At 41.6% G+C, this 22,137-nt stretch overlaps 1 protein-coding gene across 1 annotated transcript in view; it reads right to left on the bottom strand.

Annotated features, from left to right (window-relative positions):
• Window positions 1-22,137, bottom strand: part of kermit (PDZ domain-containing protein GIPC-like protein kermit) — a 168,550-nt gene that overhangs the window by 117,085 nt on the left and 29,328 nt on the right. The window contains exon 2 of the mRNA XM_090373764.1: window positions 20,447-20,589. The gene's annotated coding sequence lies outside the window, so the exon portion shown is untranslated. The remainder of the gene's footprint in view (window positions 1-20,446; window positions 20,590-22,137) is intronic.

Below are 22,137 nucleotides of genomic sequence, written 5' to 3' on the forward strand. Positions count from 1 at the left end.
GATTTCAAGAAAGCTTTTGATACTGTTGCACATAGAAGACTGCTGAACAAATTGGAGTGGTATGGCATTATGGGTAAGTTGCTACTATGGATAAAGGGATGGTTGAGTGGGAGACGACAGAGAGTGATATTCAATGGACACTGATCTTTATGGACAAATGTTATTAGTGGAGTTCCCCAGGGTTCGGTGCTGGACCCATTGTTGTTTTGTGTATTCATCAATGATATTGATGAAGGTATATCAGGATTAATGTCCACGTTTGCAGATGATACAAAGGTTGGCAGGGTTTTTAACAACAGTAAAGACAGTATGCTACTCCAACTGAATCTAGACAAGTTGGGCAAATGGGCTGAGAAGTGGCAACTGAAGTTTAACCTTAGCAAATGCAAAGTACTGCATATGGATAGCAATAACCCAAGAGAAACGTACCAACTGTGTGGTACTACACTCAGGGAAGTTGAAAGTGAAAAAGACCTGAGGGTAATTGTGCAGTCAAATATGAAGTTTGCTGAGAATTGGAGACGGGTTCCCAGAGCAGGTTATGGAGTTTTGTCAATGACATATAGGAATTTTGCTACCAGGGACAGGGAGGTGATTATCCCGTTGTACAAGGCAATGGCAGGCCACACCTAGAGTACTGTGTACAGGTCTGGAGGCCTCATTTTAGGAAGGATGTAGAATTTCTAGAACGAGTACAAAGAAGGGCAACAAGATTGGTGAAGTGAAAAAGGGGGTGCTCTTACCAAGAAAGGCTTAATTTCTGCAAATTGCAGCGCCTGGAGAATAGGCACCTGCGAGGTGATCTGAGTGAGGTGTATAAAGCCTTGAATGGGTTAAGCAAACTGAATGCTGATGGGTTGTTGTTATTTGGTTTTTAGGAGCATTAGCAACTAAGACCATACTGCTCAGGGGATATTCGGTGGTCATTCCCTGCCGCTCCTGCCTACCTGGCTACGGAGGCTGCAATGTTGATGAGATTCTTCTTCTTGCTCAGATAGGGGGAATAAAGAGGGAGCATAGATTCAAATTGAGGAAAGACTGTTGCATAATAGATGTGCGGAAATATGCTTTTAGCCAGCGGGTGGTTGATTGGCGGAACAGACATCTGTCTTTTGTAGTGAAAGTTGATGGTCTAAATAAATTTAAGGTTGAGCTGGACAGATATTTGGAACGAATGGAGGGGTGAAATTGGAGTTTTTTTTTTTTTTGGCTGATGCAGCATAAGCTTGCTTTCTTGCATCGTATGCCTCTACTAATGCTAATGCAGTCATTGTGGAAGTTGATAGCTTAAATAAATTCAAGGAAGAATTAGACAAGCTTTTTGAGCTAATGGATGGGTGAAATGGGATTTATTTTTTCTCGTGCTATATAAGCTTGCTTTCTTGCATCATATGCCGCTACTAACGTTGAAGTCGCTGATGCACCTAAAATCTTATAACAACAACATGATTGTAATGAATATTATTATATTTCTAACCGGCAGAATTAATTTTTATTTTCGTATAGTGGAGTGAAATTATGTTGGCAGTTGAAGGTCATTAGTTAGCTACTCTCTTTTCTCTTACATGGATGAGCCAAAACATTATGACCACCTACCTGATATGATGTTGGACGCTACAAGATTTCTCAATGTGTCTTGTGGTATCTGGTACCAACACGTAACCAGCAGATCCTTTAACTCCTGTAAGGTCCATGGTTGAGACACAGCAGATCGGAGTTGCTGTTCGAACGCATATCACAGATGCTCGATGGGATTGATGTCTGAGGAATTTGGAGCCCGAGGCAATAGCTGGAATTCTTCCTCATGTTCCGCGAACCAGTCTGGAACAATCCAGGCGGTGTGGCATGGCGCATTATCCTGCTGAAAGACGGCACCACCAGAAGGGAAGACTTTTGCCATGAAAGGGTGCACCTGGTCAGCAATGATGTTTAGGTAAAAGTATTTAGGGTATAACGGCACCAGGGGTTTCCCCCATCTCCGCATTGTATGCATTGTTTGTGAAACACAGTACTCTGTGGAGGCCAGAGATTTAAAAAGTATATGGGTATTGTTCTGTAGTGTAATGTCGTGCTGCGTTGTATCTTCTGACCATTTAGCCGTTGGGTCCCTAATGGGACCCACCGTTGCCCACACTTTGCCACGAGGAGGCAGGTCAGGTACCCAGTAGATTATATTTCGTACTTTGGCAGGCCCTGCCATCTAGTTTCCGAAGATTTTGCAAGGGCCTCTTGTAAAAAAAAAAAAAAAAAAAGGGATAAGCACTAATTTGATTAAGCCGAAATGGTTTAATAAGAGTGAGGTTTGAATTTTAGCGCTAGTAATTTGGCTGGTAATTTAGAGGGCGTACCCTGTCGTTTTAGTTAGAGTAGGGGGGAGAGACTGAAGACAAATATGGGGACTATAGAGAAGGCGACCCGAGACAGATCAGTGAGGATTTGCCCCACCAGAGGAAGAAGGGGCAGCCGGAAGGGGAGGAGACAGAGGCCATCCCCTCCCCTCCCAACCAAGGGAAGGAATAAAGGTACCGAGCAAGTGAGTCGGTTCAGATTGCCAGAAAGGCGCTGGCAGCAAAACTGCAGATATCATAGTCAAATCAAGAAGAACTCTTTACTGCATACAGAACGCACACGCCGTACACAAATACCCTTCACGGCTACAAGCCAGGGGTTTACAGTAAAGGCTAATACAATGTTACAAAGGCTAATACAGTATTACAGTAAAGGCTAATACAATGTAATAAACAAGGATGAGATAGGAGGGAAAAAAATATTATACAAGCGTAGGATTAAACATTGAAAAACAAATGAAAAATTTACATATGAACATATATACACAACAAGATGTTATCATGTTAAATTATTCTCAAGGGAGCAGTCCTACTGCTGGAGTCATATGAGCAGGCGCAGAAAGTTGGAACACTCTAGTGATGGATCCATGGCAGTGATGGACAGGGCCTTGGGAGCAGGTTCTAATGTCCTGTGATGTGGTCCTGAGAAGGAAGTCGATGGAGTAAGTTCTGCCTATATTTTTTATCCAATGCGAACTTGTAGAGGTCGCCATCCAAGGAGTATATGTACTGCAACATTTGCACGGGTAAGAACCGATCGGATAACTTTAACCGGTTTGGGGTAGCCTGGACGACTGGATTGGCCTGAAGGCTTGGGACCGGGATCCTCCAACCGCAGTCAGTCCAGAAGTCTGGGTCCGAAATAATGCCAACCATCATTTTTACAGCAAAGACGAGTCTTCTCTCATGGATAATGGCAGGAAGACGTCTGATGTTTAGAGCTACTGCCATCTGGGTGGTGCTTGGGAGAAGCCGAAATTTTCATATGGCTCACTTCAATAGCCAAAATTCGCCCCCAAAAATCCGTCTCAGATGCGTTGTGGCAGTTGAGGTCCAGACTTCTGCGCCATAAAGTATGACCGGATAGACACAAGTCTTAATATACCTGCACCCAACGGCCAAGTCATGGACATGGATAAGTTGTTGCTTAAGCATCCACCGGAGTCGATAGAACTTTTTTTGCAGGTGGTCTATGTGTGGTAGAAAGGAGAGCTTCTGGTCAAAAATAACGCCCAGATCGGTGTGTTGCTGAACAGCAGAAATCGCAGATCTTCTCATATTGGGTCGCACCATTGTTGGGTTCCGTTTGAGCGAGAAAGTCAACTGTTTCGATTTCTCAGGATTGATGTGAAGGCCGAAACCGGAGAGGAAGGCCTCGAGGTTTTTGATTTTCTGCACGATTAAGACATTTGTGCAGTCAGCAGTGTCTCCGGGGTTGATAGCAGTGAACAGCTTTATATCATCAGCAAAGGTGATGATATCAGTTGGGTCCATCAAGAAAGACAGAAGAACAGCTGAGAACAAAATATCAGAAAGGACCCACCTTGTGGGACTCCAGCTGTAATAGTTCTAGTGTAGCGCCGATTGGCATCGCGAACAGTAATAGTCCTGTTCGCAAGCATTGTCTGAATGAACCAGAGCATGTCTTCTCAAATGAGGTAATACTCACGGAGTAGCCTTGCCAACGCGTGAATGGATACGGAATCAAATGCTGCCTGGACGTCGATATAAGTAACAGTGATTTCCGAACCGTGCTCAAATGCCTCGAGGATCTTGGTAGTGGTGGTGACTAGATTTGTAGCGGTGGATCTTGACCGTGTGGCATAGTGGATTTGCGGTGGCTGATGTGGCATTATTTGCCTGGTTAACGTTTTCAGAAGATATTTCTCGAATAGCTTTAATAGGCTTGATGCAGAAGAAATAGGACGGAAGTGACTGGGCTAAGAAGCAGAGTGTATTTTTGGCAGCGGTCTTACTAGATAGACATGCCACCTAGGAGGGAAGAATTTTTGATGAAGGATTTCGTTGAATAACGACAGAATGGGATCAACAATAAATGTACTCAGGCATTTCAGCATAAAGTGAGGAATCCCGTCGGCGCCGGATGCGGCCGTAGGTGCTAAACTATTTATTTGGTGAGTTGAACTGAATTTAAGGGGTCTGTTGAAATCGGATTCATTGGGAATTCCATTGGTGTAGTGGATTCTGGCTGAGCCGCGAACCTAGTTATTGGTCGAGCCAATTGCTCAAATTCAGTAAGTCGATGGCGTCCTCTCATTTGCTTCTATGGAAGGGCTTCCCTTTATTTATGGTAGCCTCTAGGTGAAAATTTAATGCCTCCCTCTTGTTCCTAATAAAAAGCGCCCTAGTTCGGGAGAATGCAGTTCTGTCCGAGGGTGAGCCGGAGTTTTTCCACCGCTTGTGCATGTTCTGTTTGATGTGGAAGCTTTCAGAGACTTTTGGACTCCACCAAGCCCTTGAATGCTCTGTAATGGTTAGCTTCTTTGTTGCAGCATAGAGAGAGATAGTGGCTATCCATCTTGTCATTAGGTCAATTCCGAGTTCAGGGTCGCATTCCTCAAGGACATCCCATGGAATTATCTGGGCTGCATAAACACACCTTTTAGGATTGAGGTATTTAGGCGCTGTAATTGTTTTGACTGTGACTTTCCGCCTGCCAGAAGTGATGGCCATTTCTGTTTGCACAGAGAGAATGATGGGGTTATGATCAGACTGTATGTTGCTTGTCGGGTTTTGATTAGCTACACAATTTGCTGACTCGAACGCGAGGTCCAATGTGCTTTCACCCCTCGTGGGTGGTGTGCTCACCAGTTTAAGACCTAATATGTCTAGACGCTGACTCAGTCTTCTCTTGAGGCTCCCCAGGGTATTTGGGAGATTGAAATCCCCCCACACACGACATGCTTCAGTGATGAATGGAGATGGTTAATCAGCCAATTGACCAGTTCATCAACTACTTGTGCGTGTGGAACTGGTGGGATATACACTGTGACAATATCGAAAGAAACGTTCTGGCTGTCGTTGTTTTTAAGTTTTAGTGTGACTAGAACTGCCTCGAAAGAATCGGACTGGCTAGATACTGAGTGGAGGATAGAAAATACCTGCTCATTGAACAAAACTGCTACTCCTCCTTCCCTGCACACCATCTGATATCTTGCAGGGCAAGTAGAAGAAAGTTTCTTCACTGGGATCAAGCCATGTTTCTGCGAAGCAAACCACGCCCATTGAACTGGACAGTAAGAGCTCCTCAACTTCATTCAATTTTTTCCTCATGGATCGCACATTTTGAAATAGGAGTTGGAATGAAGCTGTTTTCCTGACCTTGATGAGGGATGTACACTGTCTGGTTCGTCTGTGATGCGCTGCTGGTTTTCGATATGTTGAAACCATGACAGAGATCGTAAAATTCGGAGATAAAGATGACGGAGATTTTGAGTAGTTTTCAATCACCATTGGGAGTCCCTTTTCCGTAGGTATATATGTAATATGTAATTACCTTTTTTGCTATGGCCAATCCCATGTAGAGCAGTTCGGTTGTTAGTTGGGAATAGAGATACATCGTCTAGTCAGAGTTTGGACCGTTGTGGACACCTCTCAGGGGTATTTGAGGGTATCACTTCTTTTCTGCTTCGTGTTTCATAAAATAGCCTGATGATGGTTCCGAGGGGCCATTTGGTACACGTTCCAATCCTTTCAAACTGGCTTCTGTCACAATAGATGCGAAAAGAAGCATAAGATGTGCTACGAGTGTTCAGTTTCTGAATCTCTAAATCCAACTGGAGTTCCTCAAACAGTACATCAGTGACGAGTTTTGCTGACGTGTCTGAGGCCAAACGCGATACAAACAAACTGCTGGGGAAAAGTCGGGGTGATGAACCAACCGGTTTGAAAGGTTGAAGCTTCGAAACTAGTGCGGTGCCCGTCCAAGTGTTTTTCTTCGTATTCGAACTGTTTTGACTGGCCGTCTTGCACTTGGTAGTCTGGACATTTTCCGGTTTGGCACCCAACACCAAGTTGGTGGCAGACGTGGTAGTGGTCCGGGTTTGTTTAGGCTTAAGTGACGAGTGAATTCCTGGGTGCAGTTCAAGGGCGTGTGATGTGGCATTTTGGTTTCTGTACTGATCAGGACTTACTTGGGGGGGGGGGGGGTGGCACTTGAACACCGTTTGTTTCCTTGGGCAGGTTTAACTTGAGCACATTTGAATATGATTTAGCTCTCTCAGAGGGGTGTTCAATGCAATATCTTGTTTCTCTATTAAGCTCATAGACAGTAATGGGCGGCGTGTTCACGACTGCCCCTTTTGATCGGTTTTTCGTTTCAACGCCAGGCTAGTCGTCGAGAAAAATACACGTTCAACACAATCTTTTCCCAATTGAGGAGATACAGTGTCAACATCTCTGCTAGCTAGTTTTGAGGTCTGAGGAACCTGCAGAAATGATCTTAATGCATAGCATAACATTGCTCTTCAGATCTATCATCTCGTTTTTCAACAAGCTCATTTCCTTTCTAATTTACTTGTTCTGTGCGCGAAGCTCTTGGTTTATACTGAGTAGAGTAGATAAACATTCATAATTTTTTGGAAATTTCTCCTGTAAATTGTGCATATACTCTTCAGCCTGCATAGCAACAGGGTAAAGAAATTGCGCAATGCTTCCGCTATTACGCTGCTAAGGCTATTCAGGTTACTGAGATGTGAGGTATGTGTCTGTTCACTCACTGCATCACGGGGATCTGCGTGTACGGAGCAGGTACGACCAGCATTTTGGCAGTTGTCAGGACAGATATAACAACACGATTTGTTTATAATAGCGGTGTCGGGCTGCGTTTGTGAGCTCACAATTTTTCCCTTACCATCGCTGGGTGGGTCATTTGTCTGGTCTCACTCATATTCCAAATGAAGTCTAACTTCCTGATCCAAATTACTTTCTTTATTCTGGAGGTCATTGTTTTGCATATCAGTGAAACGGTGAGGGGTTACGGAATTGCCCTCTTCCAAAGCATTAAATATTTCTACCGATGCATTGTCTTCTCTTTGCGGAGTGGGCGGGGGGGGGGGTATCATCCTTCCTATTGGCCGCTGCTGTGGTTCCTATTTATTTTCCCTTTACACAGTTTCCAAGAAACCCTTTCCTTTTGCTCAGTGACAAGCGAGAGAGGCTTGAATACCCCGAGCATAACAGGCATATTCTGTGCTTTGATTTGCTGCAGATTAAGATTTCGTCTGCAGAAGTATGACAGAAGTCACAGGTCCCAGCAGTTACTGCGAGTTCTGTGTTCTTAGTCTGAGTCATTATTGCCGTTAGCAAGCAGCTTCTTGTTATTGTTGAATTAAAAGATTAAAAGAATTACAGTCCCTGAGGAAGGGTAGAGGCGGTTTCGACTCCTGAGGTTAACTAGTCAAATGGCTCTATTCATGCAGGATCAACGATAACCTTGAAACAAGGTCAGGCGGTTTTATGGCCAACGTCCATAGTTCAATTACTATTAATATAAAAATATTAATAAATAATTACCTGATTAAGGCACAGGTCAAAGAAGAGTATCACTATGTAACTGGTATCCTTAGGATCATATAGATATTACACATGGAACTGTTCATAGAGAATTTCATTCACTATTAAACGCAAACACGGAGCACATAGAGTTTGCATCCACACCGACGCTGAACCCTACTACAATTCAAGTATATCAAGTCCGATTGCAGTTCCTGAGACAATGCGGTCCCATTCAAGAGTTGTCAGGTTGGTTTTTGGTCATACATGGGAACGTTGTCCCTTCCATAAAGTCCATTCTTGTGGCATTGCTGTCGTCTAGGTTGTTGTGCTACCCCTACATTGGGCAGTGTAACGTTCGGAGTTGGAGTAGTCCAGTGGTGGTAGACGTCAGAGCGCCTGGCATATGGATGACTGGACCCAGAGTATCCCAGTAGAACATTGCCCAAAGCATGACACCGCCGCCACCAGCTTGTTTTCGTCCCACAGTGCCTTCAGGTGCCGTCACTTCCGCAGGTAAACGACGTACACATATCCGGCCATCCACATGGTGCAACAAGAAACATGATTCATCGGACCAGACGACCTTCTTCCAATCACTCAAGGACCAGTTTCGATGCTCGCGTGCTCATTGTAGGCATTGTCGCCGGTGAACCGTGGTTAGCATGGGCACTCGGAGCGGCCTGCAGCTACGCAGCTCCATTTTCAGCAGGATTCGATGTACTGTGTTGTGAGACATTACTCCCGTCACCAGCATTCCAATTACCAGCGAGTTGTGCCACAGTTGCCCTTCTGTTGCCACGTACCATGCGGGAGAGCTTTCGCTCAACTCGAGCATCAATGAACCGTGGCCGTCCAACACCTCGCGGGTTTCCCTCCTCGGACTGCTTTTGGTAGGTACTAACCACGGCGGACCCACAGCATCCCACCAGCCATGTCGTTTCGGAAATGCTCTGATCCAGTCGTCTGGCCATTACAATTTCGCATTTGTCAAACTTGCTTAAGTCCGCTGCCTTTTCCATCTGAAGAACAAGAGTAAGACTGATTAACAGAGCTCAGCATCGGGTTTTTTTATACCGTGTTGCGACTCGTGCACGCGCCCTAGATCACCTGCAGGTGCTTCGATTTGCATAACGACGCGCTGGTCATAGTGTTTTTTGTATACTTTTCGTTCAAATATTTCATTGTAAGAAACGCTTATGTAAGCAGCATGTTTCTTAGATAAACAGTTTGTTGATGAGAAGGAGTGGAATGGTAGCATGAATGCGTTGGGGAAAGCTAGTGAATGTGACTTTGACTCTATAGAAATGACGTGTATTGTAGAATATAACGTGTAAAAAAATAACATTTTTAAATTTTCGAATTTTTAAAAAATAAAATTAAAATAGTACATTTAAGTGTTGAAATTCACTTTATGGGGTTAACCATGGACGTTTGCGACGAGGGGGTGGATATCTGGCCTAGCTCCACCCACTGGTTCGCAGTGATTGGGCAATCTATTCCTGATTTAAAACTACCAGCAAAAGGGGATTTTAACCCAGCACCAAAGGAGGAAATAGTTTCGCAGTTTTCTCCCCACTTTGGCTGTGATTTAAAATCAGGAAGATATGCAGAGGAATAGTTTGTCCAATCCCCGCGAACCAGTGAGCGGAGCTAGGCGAGTTCTTCACTCCTTTTGCAAAGATCCATAGGTAAGCACCACAAACTATTGAAATCTTAGTAATAAGCCAAACATTGTTATATTCGTTGCGAGGGAAGTTCTAGGAATGTGGCACAATTGCAATTTGGCACACCCCTTTTAAATTTTCTTCATATGTGTATGTAAGCTTCAGGTTTTCAAGTGCTCTTTGAACTTTGGCACCCAGGTGCAGTGCACCCTTTTCACCCTCGGGACGGCCCACCTCTGCTCCATACTGTATCTGTGGCATCATGTTCTTTGTGTCACCTGATAAGGTAGAAATGTTTTTAGCTTACTGAAACTGTTCAGATTTTTTTAAAAATCAGTTTATTAGTTCCTTCTTTTTCCAAGAGATGACAGCACCATTCTTTTTCTCAGATTTTCAAATTTTTCTTGGTATGCGAGAACCAAGGGCTGCAGTATTCTCCACAGAGTTATCAACCATCCTTATATTCTTGTGCACTAGGCAGATGCTTCCATTGCTACACTCTCACAGGACCTAGCAGTGATATCAAGGTCTCTCGGTGCAGGATTCGGTTTGTGAAACCTTTTCTTTTGTTATAGCGATGGGGGCACAAAGGATTGATACAATCACCATTCTTCTCACACCAGGTGGAAGAGACCCGGGTTCGAAACTCATTTGTGACGCGAGAACCTTTGGCCTTTTTTCACAATGTGGCTGAGTTAGGCAGTCTCAGGTGGGAGTAGCATGGTTTTTTCTCCAAAAAACCCGGGATTTTGCTCCAGCAAACAAAGTAGACCACAGACAACACGCAATTTACAGCCATATTATATACAGTATATGGTGCAATACAGTCTGAGTTGCTGATGCGCCTCAAAACACAACAATAATTTTTTTTTAGCTGTTATAAAATTTATGGAACACTTTGGAGCTCCATTTTGAGCCAAGGACAGGGTGTGTCGCATTCTTTGTACATATACCTGGTCCTCCTATCAGCATTGGTTTGAGCCCGTCACCACCAAATACGGAGGATGCAGAAAAGTCAGGGAATGACCACCGCATATTCCCGGAGCAATATGGCCTTAGTTGCTAATGCTCCTAAAAACCAAATAACAAACAAACCTATCAGCATAAAACAGCAGGAACCAGAACTTGTCACACCAGGCAGTGTTTTCCAGTCCTGTACTGGACATGTACAGTACAGTACAGTACAGCACAATACAGTCGAGGTTACAGTGGCTATAATCAGTCCTCCAGGCACCACACAAGAAAGTCTGGGTTCAAATCCATCAATGAGACAAGGAACTTTTATAGTCTTTTTCACTCCTTGGCTGAAATAATCAGTCTCAGGTCAAAGTGTGTGCTGATGCAATCCCGTGCCGACCACTAGGTTACATCAGACCTTAAATACACTCTAATAGCAATGGTGTTTCTTCTGAGAACTCCAGTTTTTTTCGTCCAGACCACAGGTAACATCCCCAATTTATGGACATTAACACATGGATGGATCAGGTTGTAGACCTAATACAAATTTTTTAAAATCGCACACTGCTCAATGTTGGTGTTTCTGGGTACCATACCTTCTCATTTTTTGCTTTCAAATCGCCCAGTGGGTCGTTGGTTACTACTTTATTACTGGATTGTTATTTGACTGCCTGAAAACCATCAGTGAGGTGGTATTAGGGTGAATAAGCATGTTTAAGACGTCTAGTGACACTAGCCATCTTATTATATTTCCACGACTCACAACTTGATTTCATAAATTCTTCAAGAGCCCTGGGGTTTTCTGAGTGATACAGGGTGCAGTTAAAAAAAGAACCAAGAAATATTTTTAAAATTATTTATTTAATAAATATTAAATAAGAAACGATTTCTTATTAAATGCTCCAGTTTCAATGTTTATTACCTTCAAAGTACTCTCCAGCTGAGCCTGCACAGTGCTCCATTGGCAATTAACAGGATCTAAAACAGCAGCAGAAGTCCTCGGATGATGAAAGCATTGTGTTCGGAATGTCTGCTAAGTCCTCAAATTATTTTCGTTTGAGATGGATTTTAATTTTCCAGAACAGAAAAAAAGTTGCACGGCACCAGATCGGGCAAATAAGGCGGGTGCTCCAATGTCCCCAGGGGGCATTGGAGCACCCGCCTTATTTGGCGGGTGCTCCAATGCCCCCTGGGGACATTAACCCCGGGGGCTCACATCTGGTGAGTATGGGCTTGGCAAACCCAGGGTCCTGAGCTGGATATCATCATTCTTCTCTTTCTTGGTGATTCCTTTCTACTTCTTTCTCTCTCTTTCTCTCTCTCTCTCTCTCTCTCTCTCTCTCTCTCAGGGTAAATCGGGAATTTTTTTTTTTTTTGGCTGGTGCAGCATAAGCCTCAGGCTTCCTTGTACCATGTGGCTAATAATAATAATAATAATAATAATAATAATAATAATGTCATGAACTTGTTTTTCATTAAAAAATTCTCTCACTGCGACAGAGGAATGACACAGCGCATTGTCACAATGAAAAATCATCTGTTAAAGCATTGATTCACTTAAAGAGGCACAATTAAATCAAAACAACCAATTGCAACGAAACAAAACCTGATCTATACAGGAAAAAACAAGCATGTCAATGACATGAATGTGATTGACATGCGCAGTGGCAAGGTGTTGGTAAGCAACAATTCTCATTTCATCTTAGCCACACCTTGTAGATTAACAGGAAATTCAACTTGAAATCATAAGCAACATTCCCTTGTATAGACGGATAATGACATCCTACTCCCTACTAGCAAAATGTTCTATCACAGGACACTAGGTGTCTTCCCGGTTGCCCATTTAAACAGAAATTTTTGTTCCACCTATTGAATCCATTCTGTGAATTTTTCTTTAAATCCTCATTTAAACTTGTTGCCTTCTCTTGAATATTTCCTTGAATCAGAATACTTTTATGAGAGTTCTACACTGTGTATTGTCCTGTATAAACATATTTAACAATATTTCCCATCTCAATTGTGATTAAAGGGTTACTCTGCATGGTCGTTTTACTCCATGGCCAAGTAAGTCTCAGCGCTCGGCAAAACAAGCAAATCGACAAGTAAACATACAATTTATGGGCATGACACGTGGGCAGATGAGTTGATTCTCAGGTAACCCTAATGACAGGTTTTTTAATATATACGCCATGCACTGGAGGGCTGCACTTGACCCTCAAATGTAATTTTTTAACAAGTTAAGTGTTAAATCCATGTGAAATAACAGAATGCAGTTATGCAACGTACTACCCTCGTGGGTAGCACGTTGGTAGGATCGCTGTCCTCCCCACAGTGGGTGGAAAAGACCTCAGTTCGAATCCTGTCGATGGTGGGAGGAATTTTTATCGGTCTTTTTCACATCGTGGCTGAGTTATTTAGTTTCAGGTTTTATGCTTTTTGTCTCCAGAAACGGGTTTTTCATTCAGCAAACAAAATCTACTTAAGAACACACGTAATTTTCAGATAATATGCACGAATCAACATGGCCTTAGTCGGCGATGCTCCTAAAACCGAGCCTCGTGGGTAGGACAGTTGATACACACACACACACACCAGGTAGAAAAGACCTGAGTTTGAATCCGGTCGATGATGGAATTTTTATGTAAGATATATACTGTATATATTTTTTTACACAACATTGCTGAGTTAGTCGGTCTCAGGCAAGGGTAGCATGATTTTCTCCTGGAAACTCAGGTTTTTCGTCCAGCAAACAGAAAATCAACCTCAGAACACATGCAATATACAGACAATATGCACATAACATCATGGCCTTAGTTGCCAATGCTCCTAAAAACCCAACAACCAACCAACCAACCCTTATTCTTAAAGGAGCTACGTTAGTAGTATTTTTCAGTAATGCCAGTGTGCTGTGTGTACCATACGGCACACAAGCCTCTGAGAACCTCCTGTGCAGTTTGTAGTTCATGACTTCTGAACTTGACACTTCTGTCCTAACCCTGATTTTCAAAATTTATCAATTTCCCACTGGGAGAGTATTTCATATCCAAGGTCACACGATAAGCTGTTATTGTTTGGTTTTTTTTTTTTTTTTTTTTTTAGGAGCATTAGAACTAAGGCCATATTGCTCCAGGATATGTGGTGGTCATTTCCTGACCTTTCCGCATCCTCCATATTTGGTGGTGACGGGCTCGAACCCGTCTAATCAAGAAGTGTGTGCTACGCACTGCTGCTCCTTCCCACCTGGCTACGGAGGCACCCTACACGATAAGCTGCATGTAGAGTAAATATTGCTTTATAGCAGATTATAGTAGTGTAGAGTACATTACAGAATAATTAAAATACCATATTTTCCAGACTTTAAAACATTTTTTGTCTCATTGCAAAAATTCCCCTACATCTTATGGTTAAAAGGTATACCAAGTTGCACATGGTGATTTTTTAATTTCTAGCCACGGCTAGAGAAATTATGACCAAAACGTCTAGGTAGCCTTCTTTACTCTTTTAGTGTGTAGCCAGTTCATTTAATTTTTTTATCCCATTTCATTTAAACGAGCCAGTGCTAATTGTCATCCATGCTCTTGCACATATGCAACTAGGCCTACTCTGCTTATAAGAACAAAATGTAACAGATCAGTAGTTTCAAATAAAAACAACAAAGCAGAGATCCTATTCTTTTGGGCAACTTAAACAAAAATAAAAGAAACAGAGATTCTTTCAGGGCGAGCTTTGGCCTCCTGACAGGGACGGGGCGTCACAACCAACAAGTTACCATCCGTGAGGAGGTAACTCACTACTATCCCGCTTTCTAAATAAATGCTGCATGGTCAGTCACATACAGCTATAAACTATTCACAGTCAAGTTCTAACTGGTAATGTCTGCAAAGGGTTAGGAATCCCTGTACATGTACACACAACAGGAACAAAGTCCAAGGCCTATCTTCCAACCAAGTAACTTCTCTGCTGGTACCACTTCAGCTTCAATAATAGCAATCAGCCTATGATACATCTCCCAGGAGGATTTCTGAGCCACGTCATCCCCAGAGCACTTTAATCAAAGTCATGACATGATTTACTCATTGCGGCACATTCTGAGGGGAAACTCCTCCTCCAGTAGTTTACACACCTGGATCGGTTAAATTAGTACATCCAGCTCAGACAACACAATGGAGACAACAAACAGTGGTTACTGAATTAAATGGAGTTAGCTGTAATTCCAGAAGGCCTTAGCCAACTCAGCCATTTCACATCTCAATTGAGTATTAAAGCATTCACACATGTTTTAACATCAATGGATGGAGGCACCAAATTTGATACCATCAGGATGAATGAAGTGAACAATAATTTCACGAGTGTATGAATAGATGAAAAAGTGATGCAAGAGTTTACTGCATTTCAGGAAATGTGGAATAAGCAGTGTTCTTTATGGTACTGAAGATATATTCTTTGAAGAACAAAGTTTAGACTATTATTTTAGTGATGATGTGACAGAAACAGCATTCTACTAACGAATAAAAGATTCATTTTACAATGACATTTTGTTTAGTAAATATATGAAGTACAGTATTTCATGCTGAGAAGAGGCTGTGCCATATGAAATTAGTGATTTCATAATTACAGATGATTGCTTATCAGAAAAACTTTTGAGCATAAAGGCAAGTAATGCTCACAGAGTTGATTGCATATAACTGTTAGTTTTGAAGCAGACTACCAGGGAGTGTATTGAACCACTGAGGTTATGAGAGCATCTTTGGGCTTCGGTGAGATTCCTTTGGATAAGTGCCAACTTATCACCAATACATAAAGGTTGTTCTAAAGGTTGTTTGGAACAGGACCAAGGTATGTCTGCCAGGGGCAAAGGTTGATGACGTTGTAGAGCGAATATCATCTTTTAAGGGCACAAAAGGTGATATAGTTGTACACGTTAGCACTAATAATATTAAGAGTAGGAGACCAGCAGAATTACTTAACAAGTACAGGTCACTGTTGAACAAAAGCCGAGAATTAGGGTTGAATTTGAAAGTGTCTGCAATTCTGCCCAGACACGATAGGAGGGAGTATATGATGAGAGCCTTGTCGATCAATTCGGACCTGGAAAGATTGTGCAAGGCTCAAGGGGTAGAATTTTTTTCAGCCTGGACTGTACTTGTTAACAGGAGAGATTGCTTCTACAGGGATGGGATACACTTAAATAGAAAGGGTGCAAGAATATTTGCTGATGCTATCGAGGCAGTGTTAGGTGGGTCGGAAAACTGCTAGCTTGGGGGGAGACAAAGACCAATAGATTGACAGTAGCCACTGGCAGAGGTGAAAGAGATTCTTGCACTGCTTCTATTAGAATGAGCAGAAGCCTGAAAAACAAGATGCATGGTATTTCAGAGACTGCTGGGAGCCATTGCGGTACAAGTAAACACATGGGTTGTGTTAGGGTAGCTAAGAATAGAAACAGGTGCAGGTATACTTGCGTGTACACCAATGCTAGGAGTTTAGTAAATAAATTTGATGAATTTGAGGTATTGCTCAAAACATCAAAGGCAGATATTGTTGGGATATCAGAGACGTGGTGTCACACAGATATAAGGGATGCAGAACTGCAATTTGGGGACAACGTCTACAGAAAGGATAGACAGGATAGGAAGGGGGGAGGGGTTATGCTATTAGTTAAGAAACACATAAAAACCAAGGAAGTGAAGCCAGTCGACATCGCTGGACAGTGCAGTGTTGAGTCAGTTTGGTGTGACATAAGCATTGGGAGATCAAAATTGAGAGTAGGAGTGTGCTATAGGCCTAATGACTCTGATGAGTATAATAAGGAACTGTACAGGGAAATAGAGTGGGCCAGTAAATCAGAGAGTCTTATAATGGGAGATTTTAATTTCCCAGATATTGACTGGAATTTGGGGGCTGGTTACTCACACACTAGCAGGGCTTTTGTGGATTTATTGGATGATTGTTTTCTACATCAGCATGTTCGGGAGGCAACTAGAGGGAGTAATACTCTTGATTTGATTATCAGCAGTGATTCTTCATGCATTAAGAATCTGCAGATAAATGAACCACTAGGTGGCAGTGATCACAGTGTGCTGAAGTGGGATTTACTCAAAGAGGTAACTACCATTAGGGGTAAAGGGAAGAGTTATTGCTTCCGTAAAGGCGACTACGATGGACTGAGACAGTATTTAAATTCTATACAGTGGGACCAACTGATGATGTTACCAACAGCAAATTCAAAATGGGAAGCATTCAAAGAACTTATCTTGGAAGCTACTAGGCTTTACATACCAACTAAGAAATATTGTTCAAGGTTTAGGCCAAAATGGATGTCAGATGAACTAATGAGGCATATGGCAGAGAAGAAAAATGCATGGGATACTTACAAATTAACACATGACACAGAAGCCTATGATAGATACAAGTTGATATGCAACCAAGTTACAAAGGAGGTTAGGCAGGCGAAGGCAGATTACGAGAAATCCTTGGCAAGGGACGCAAAGAAAAACAGCAAAGAGTTCTTTACTTATGTAAACTCTAGAAGGAAGGGGATGAATCAGATTGGTCCACTTGATATTGATGGGTCAACTGTTGATGATCCTGCTCAGGTAGCTAACAAACTAAATGAATATTTTGCATCGACATTCACACATGAGGAGTTATTCAGCAAGGGGAATGCCAGAGGTGTATTCAACTCTAGCAGTAAGCTACAGAATCTTGAAATAACTGGGAGTAAAGTGGAGGAGAAACTGTTGAAGATAAACACAAGAAAGGCACCCGGGCTGGATGGGATCTATCCAGTTATATTAAAGGAGGCAGCAAAGGAAGTAAGCAAACCCTTAGCCATAATTATGAGAGCTTCCTTGGACTCAGGGGAGGTACCCATAGACTGGAAATGTGCAAATGTGACCCCAATTCACAAAGGAGGATCAAAGGCTGACACAAGTAATTATAGACCTGTGAGCTTAACTTCTGTTCCAGGAAAATTAATGGAGGCACTGGTTAAAGAAGCACTGCAGGATCATTTAGACAAGACTTCAGTTATAGCTCAGACACAGCATGGTTTTGTTAAGGGGATGTCTTGCCTGACCAACTTGATTGGATACTATGATGCAGTCACAAAAGAACTGGATGCAGGGAATAACTTTGATATTATATACTTGGATCTTAGAAAGGCTTTTGATACTGTTGCACATGGAAGATTGCTACACAAATTGGAGCAGTGTGACATTGGAGGCAAATTGCTGCTATGGATAAAGGGGTGGTTGAGGGGGAGAAGACAGAGAGTGGTAATCAATGGACACTGCTCATCGTGGACTAATGTTATTAGTGGAGTCCCTCAGGGCTCAGTGTTGGGTCCATTATTGTTTTCTGTATTTATAAATGATATTGATGATGGTATATCAAGCTTAATGTCCAAGTTTGCAGATGATACAAAGGTTGGCAGGGTTGTCAAGGACACTACTGACACTATGCTGCTGCAACAGGATCTGGAAAGGTTGAGCAGATGGGCTGAGAGGTGGCAAATGAAGTTTAACATTGACAAATGTAAAGTACTACACATGGGAAACAGCAACCCCAGACCAACGTATCAACTCTGTGGTACTACACTGACAGTGGTAGAGAATGAAAGCGACTTGGGGGTGGTTGTGCAGGCAGATATGAAGTTCTCTGAGCAGTGCAGACGGGCTGCAAGAGTAGCTCATGGAGTATTGTCAATGATATACAGGAATTTTTCCAGCAGGGATAAGGAGGTGATTATTCCATTGTATAAGGCAATGGTCAGGCCACACCTAGAGAACTGTATACAGGTCTGGAGGCCTCATTTCAAGAAGGATGTAGAGCTGCTGGAACGAGTACAGAGAAGGGCAACAAGATTAGTGAATGGAACAAAGGGGTGCTCTTATGAAGAAAGGCTTAAGTTTTGCAAATTACAGTGTCTGGAGACTAGGCACCAGCGAGGTGATCTGATAGAGGTGTATAAAGCCTTGAATGGTTTAAGCATGCTCAATGCTGATGGGATTCTTCCTCTAGCTCAGAAAAATCACCTGAGAGGGCATAAATTCAAATTGAGGAAAGATAGATGTAGGATAGACGTGCGGAAATTTGCCTTTAGCCAGCGGCTGGTTGGTTGGTGGAAGAGACTTCCATCCCTTGTGGTGGAGGTTGATAGCCTAAATAAGTTTAAGGCTCAGCTGGACAGGTATTTTGAACGAACAGAGGGGTAAAGTGGAAGTGGGGTTTTTTTTTTTTTTTTTTTTGGCTGATGCTGCATAAGCTTGCTTTCTTGCATCAAATGTCTCTACTAATGCTAATGCTAAGAGAGAAGTTGGTAACTACTGACCAGTTAGTCTGACTTCAATGTAAGGAAAAAATCTTAGAAGCAATGATTAGGAATCCAGGTACACTTAGATAGATATGGCATTGTGAAGGACACACATGGTTTTGTTAAGGGAAAATCATATTTAATATAGGCTATTTTGACACAGCTACTCATGAGCTGGATTTAGGGAACAATTTTTACATAGTTTATTTGGATTTTAGCAAAGCATTTGATCCAGTCCCTCATGAGAGTTTACTGTATAAGCTTGAACAGGTTGGGATTATTGATAAGGTTCTAAGATGGATGGCTGCAGGGGAGAATGCAGAGGATTGTGATTAATGGATTTTTTTCAGATTGGTGTAATGTCAGGAGTGGGGTCCCTCAAGGATTGATTTTTGGAACACTGTTGTTTTTCATTTTCATAAATGACAGCGATGAAGGGATAGAAGGCTTGATGTCAAAATTTGCGGATGTAAAGATTAGCAGAGTCGTTAATGATCAGTGCTTCTTCAGGATCACTTGAACAGACTTCAAAGATGGTTATAGAAATTGCAGCTATGTTTTAATGCTGCTAAATGCACTTGGGAAATAGCAACCTCCAAATAAATTATAAACTTGGTGGGGTTGAAATAAAAACAGTAGAGGAGGAAAGGAATCAGGGAGTTATGGTACTGGCAGATATGAAGTTTTTTGAACAGTGTAAACAGGAACCCAGGAAAGCCCATGGTGTCCTATCAATGATTTATCAAACATTATCCTGTAGATAAAGGAGATCATAATCCCATTGTACTGTATAAGGCAATTGTAAGACCACATTTGAAATGCTGTGTTCAAGTATGGAGGCCTCATCTGAAAAAAGAAATTGAGCTTCTTGAAAGGGTCAAAAGATGTGAAAATTGAATGGTGAGACTGACAAAAGATGACTGTATGACGAAAAACTCTGATTATGTGGGTTAGAGAGCTTGGCAACCGGGCACCTCACAGGTGACCTGATTGAGGTTTATAAGGCTCTAAGAAGGATTAGTAAAATGAATGAAGGTGGAATTTCACTGTTATAAAGAATTCCAGAACTAGGGACCATAAATTCAAATTACAGGGGTTGAGGTGTATATTAGACTGTAGGAAGTTTACTTTCAGCCAGCGAGTTGTCGATTTCTGGAACAAGTTGCCCTCCCTCGCAAGTAGTTGAGGCTGACAGTTTGAATAAATTCAAAGGTTAACTAGATAATTACCTGGGTGAGGAGAGAAGCATATAATTTGTATTTTCTTATCTGCTTGGTGTTTTTTTGTTTTTTTACATTCCACCAAAAGTGTGTGGCTTTCTTGCAATATATGGCAAATATTATTACATCTGAAACTGTTTCAAATATCTGTAATAAAATATTTCTTCCCAGTACAAATTGCCTTCTAAAAATGTGGGTGTCTTATGATCTATTGCATCTTATTGCTTGTAAAATATGATAATGTACAATTATATACTAATTTCATTTAATTAAAAAACAGTGGTGGTTGTACACTCCTCCAACGTGACCATGAGCCATTAATCTTTGAAGAACTTATTTGAGGCTAAATTTCTAATTTAAAAAAAAAAAAAAAAGAATTATGATTATAGAATGTACCATATTCTTAAAGAAACAACTTGCACATACCTAATTAATCAATTGAACTTAAGCTGTGCATAGACCCTGACAAATTACAGGTCCGGGGAAATTTATTTTTAACTCAGGATTTGGCAACCTCTTGCCGTTAGTAGGCTGCATTCCCTTCCATCATCATCATGTGGAACATACAACTGGCAGATAAAAAAAAAATAAGGTGCGTGGGTACATTTATTACATAGACATAACTGTTACATTTTATTTGATCATTAGATTTAAACTATGCCAAATGTTACAGAGGTAAAACTAAATCTGCCTCCTACTCAGATTGCTGAATGTTCCCCATGTGATTTTTTTACAACCATTAGCATTAATATTAGCATTACTAGATGCATATGATGCAAGAAAGCAAGCTTATATAGCATCAGCCAAAAAAAAAATAAAAAAACTTTCCCATTTCACCCATCCATTTGCTCCAAAAGTTTGTCCAAAAGTTTGTCCTTGAATTTATTTAAGCTGTCAACTTCCACAACAAATGGAAGTTTGTTTCAGCAATCGACCACCCACTGGCTGAAGACAAATTTCCACACATCTAGTCTACAATTGTCTTTCCTCAATTTGAATTTATGCCCCCTTAAGTGCATAATCTGAGCAAGAGGAAGAATCCCATCAGCATTGAGCTGCTCAAACCATTCAAGGCCTCGATCAACTGACTTCGCAGGTGCCTAGTCTCCAGATGCTGCAATTTGCAGAACTTAAGCCTTTCTTGGTAAGAGAAACCCTTTGTTCCCCCCAGAAATCTCGTTGCCCTTCTCTCTACTCATTGCAGCAGTTCTACATCCTTCTTAAAATGAGGCCTCCAGACCTGTATGCAGTACTCAAGGTGTGGCCTGACCATTGCCATATACAAAGGGATAATCACCTCCTTATTCCTCCTGGAAAAATTTGTGTATATCTGACAAAGGCCCATGAGTTGTTCTAGCAGCCTGTCTGCCCTTCTCAGAGAACTTCATATCTGACAATTACCCCCAGGTCTTTTTCATTCTCCATTACCCTGAGTATAGTACTGCACAGTAGATACGTTACCATATTAAACTGATTGTTGGGCCTCCTGCAATGACGGACCTGCAGCTAAAGTAGATCATTACTTGAAAGCAGAATAGGAGATGTATAATGCACTAAACATGTTAATATAGTTAACCGAGTGACACAAATATTTAAAAATAATCAGTTACACCAGCAGCATAAGCGAGAGTACTCCTATCGTGTGGAAATTGCAAGCAGAATGTTTTATGAACTGTTTTCCTTTCTCACTCATCTAAAGCAGATTTCCACATGATTAATTAAAAAGAGGGTCAACATTGGAGAAATTTTATACACATCTGTTTTATCAATATTCAGTGTGCTTTGTACCTAACAAATGTTTCTGAGTTGATTAATTGACCTATCTGATATGAGGCTCTCTTTAAGCCCCCAACAAATCTGAAGAGAATTTCTTATAATTTACTACCCCTATATGAAAAATCCTTGTTATTCTCTCTTATGACCTTACTGTCATTTGTATCTAAAAATTACGTCTATTTAATGTGTAATAAATAAGCCATTAACGAATCAACAAACTTTATTAAGTCCAGTCAATGAAGATACATGTGTATATATTTTTTTTTGCATAACAGACAGATATATTCAATTAAGTTTCCAACAATTTCTAACAGAGTTTTAAATAGAGCTATACAACAGGG

Source organism: Mastigoproctus giganteus, chromosome 5 (genome assembly GCF_048544385.1).
Source record: "Mastigoproctus giganteus isolate SK-2022 chromosome 5, ASM4854438v1, whole genome shotgun sequence".
NCBI lineage: Eukaryota > Metazoa > Arthropoda > Arachnida > Uropygi > Thelyphonidae > Mastigoproctus > Mastigoproctus giganteus.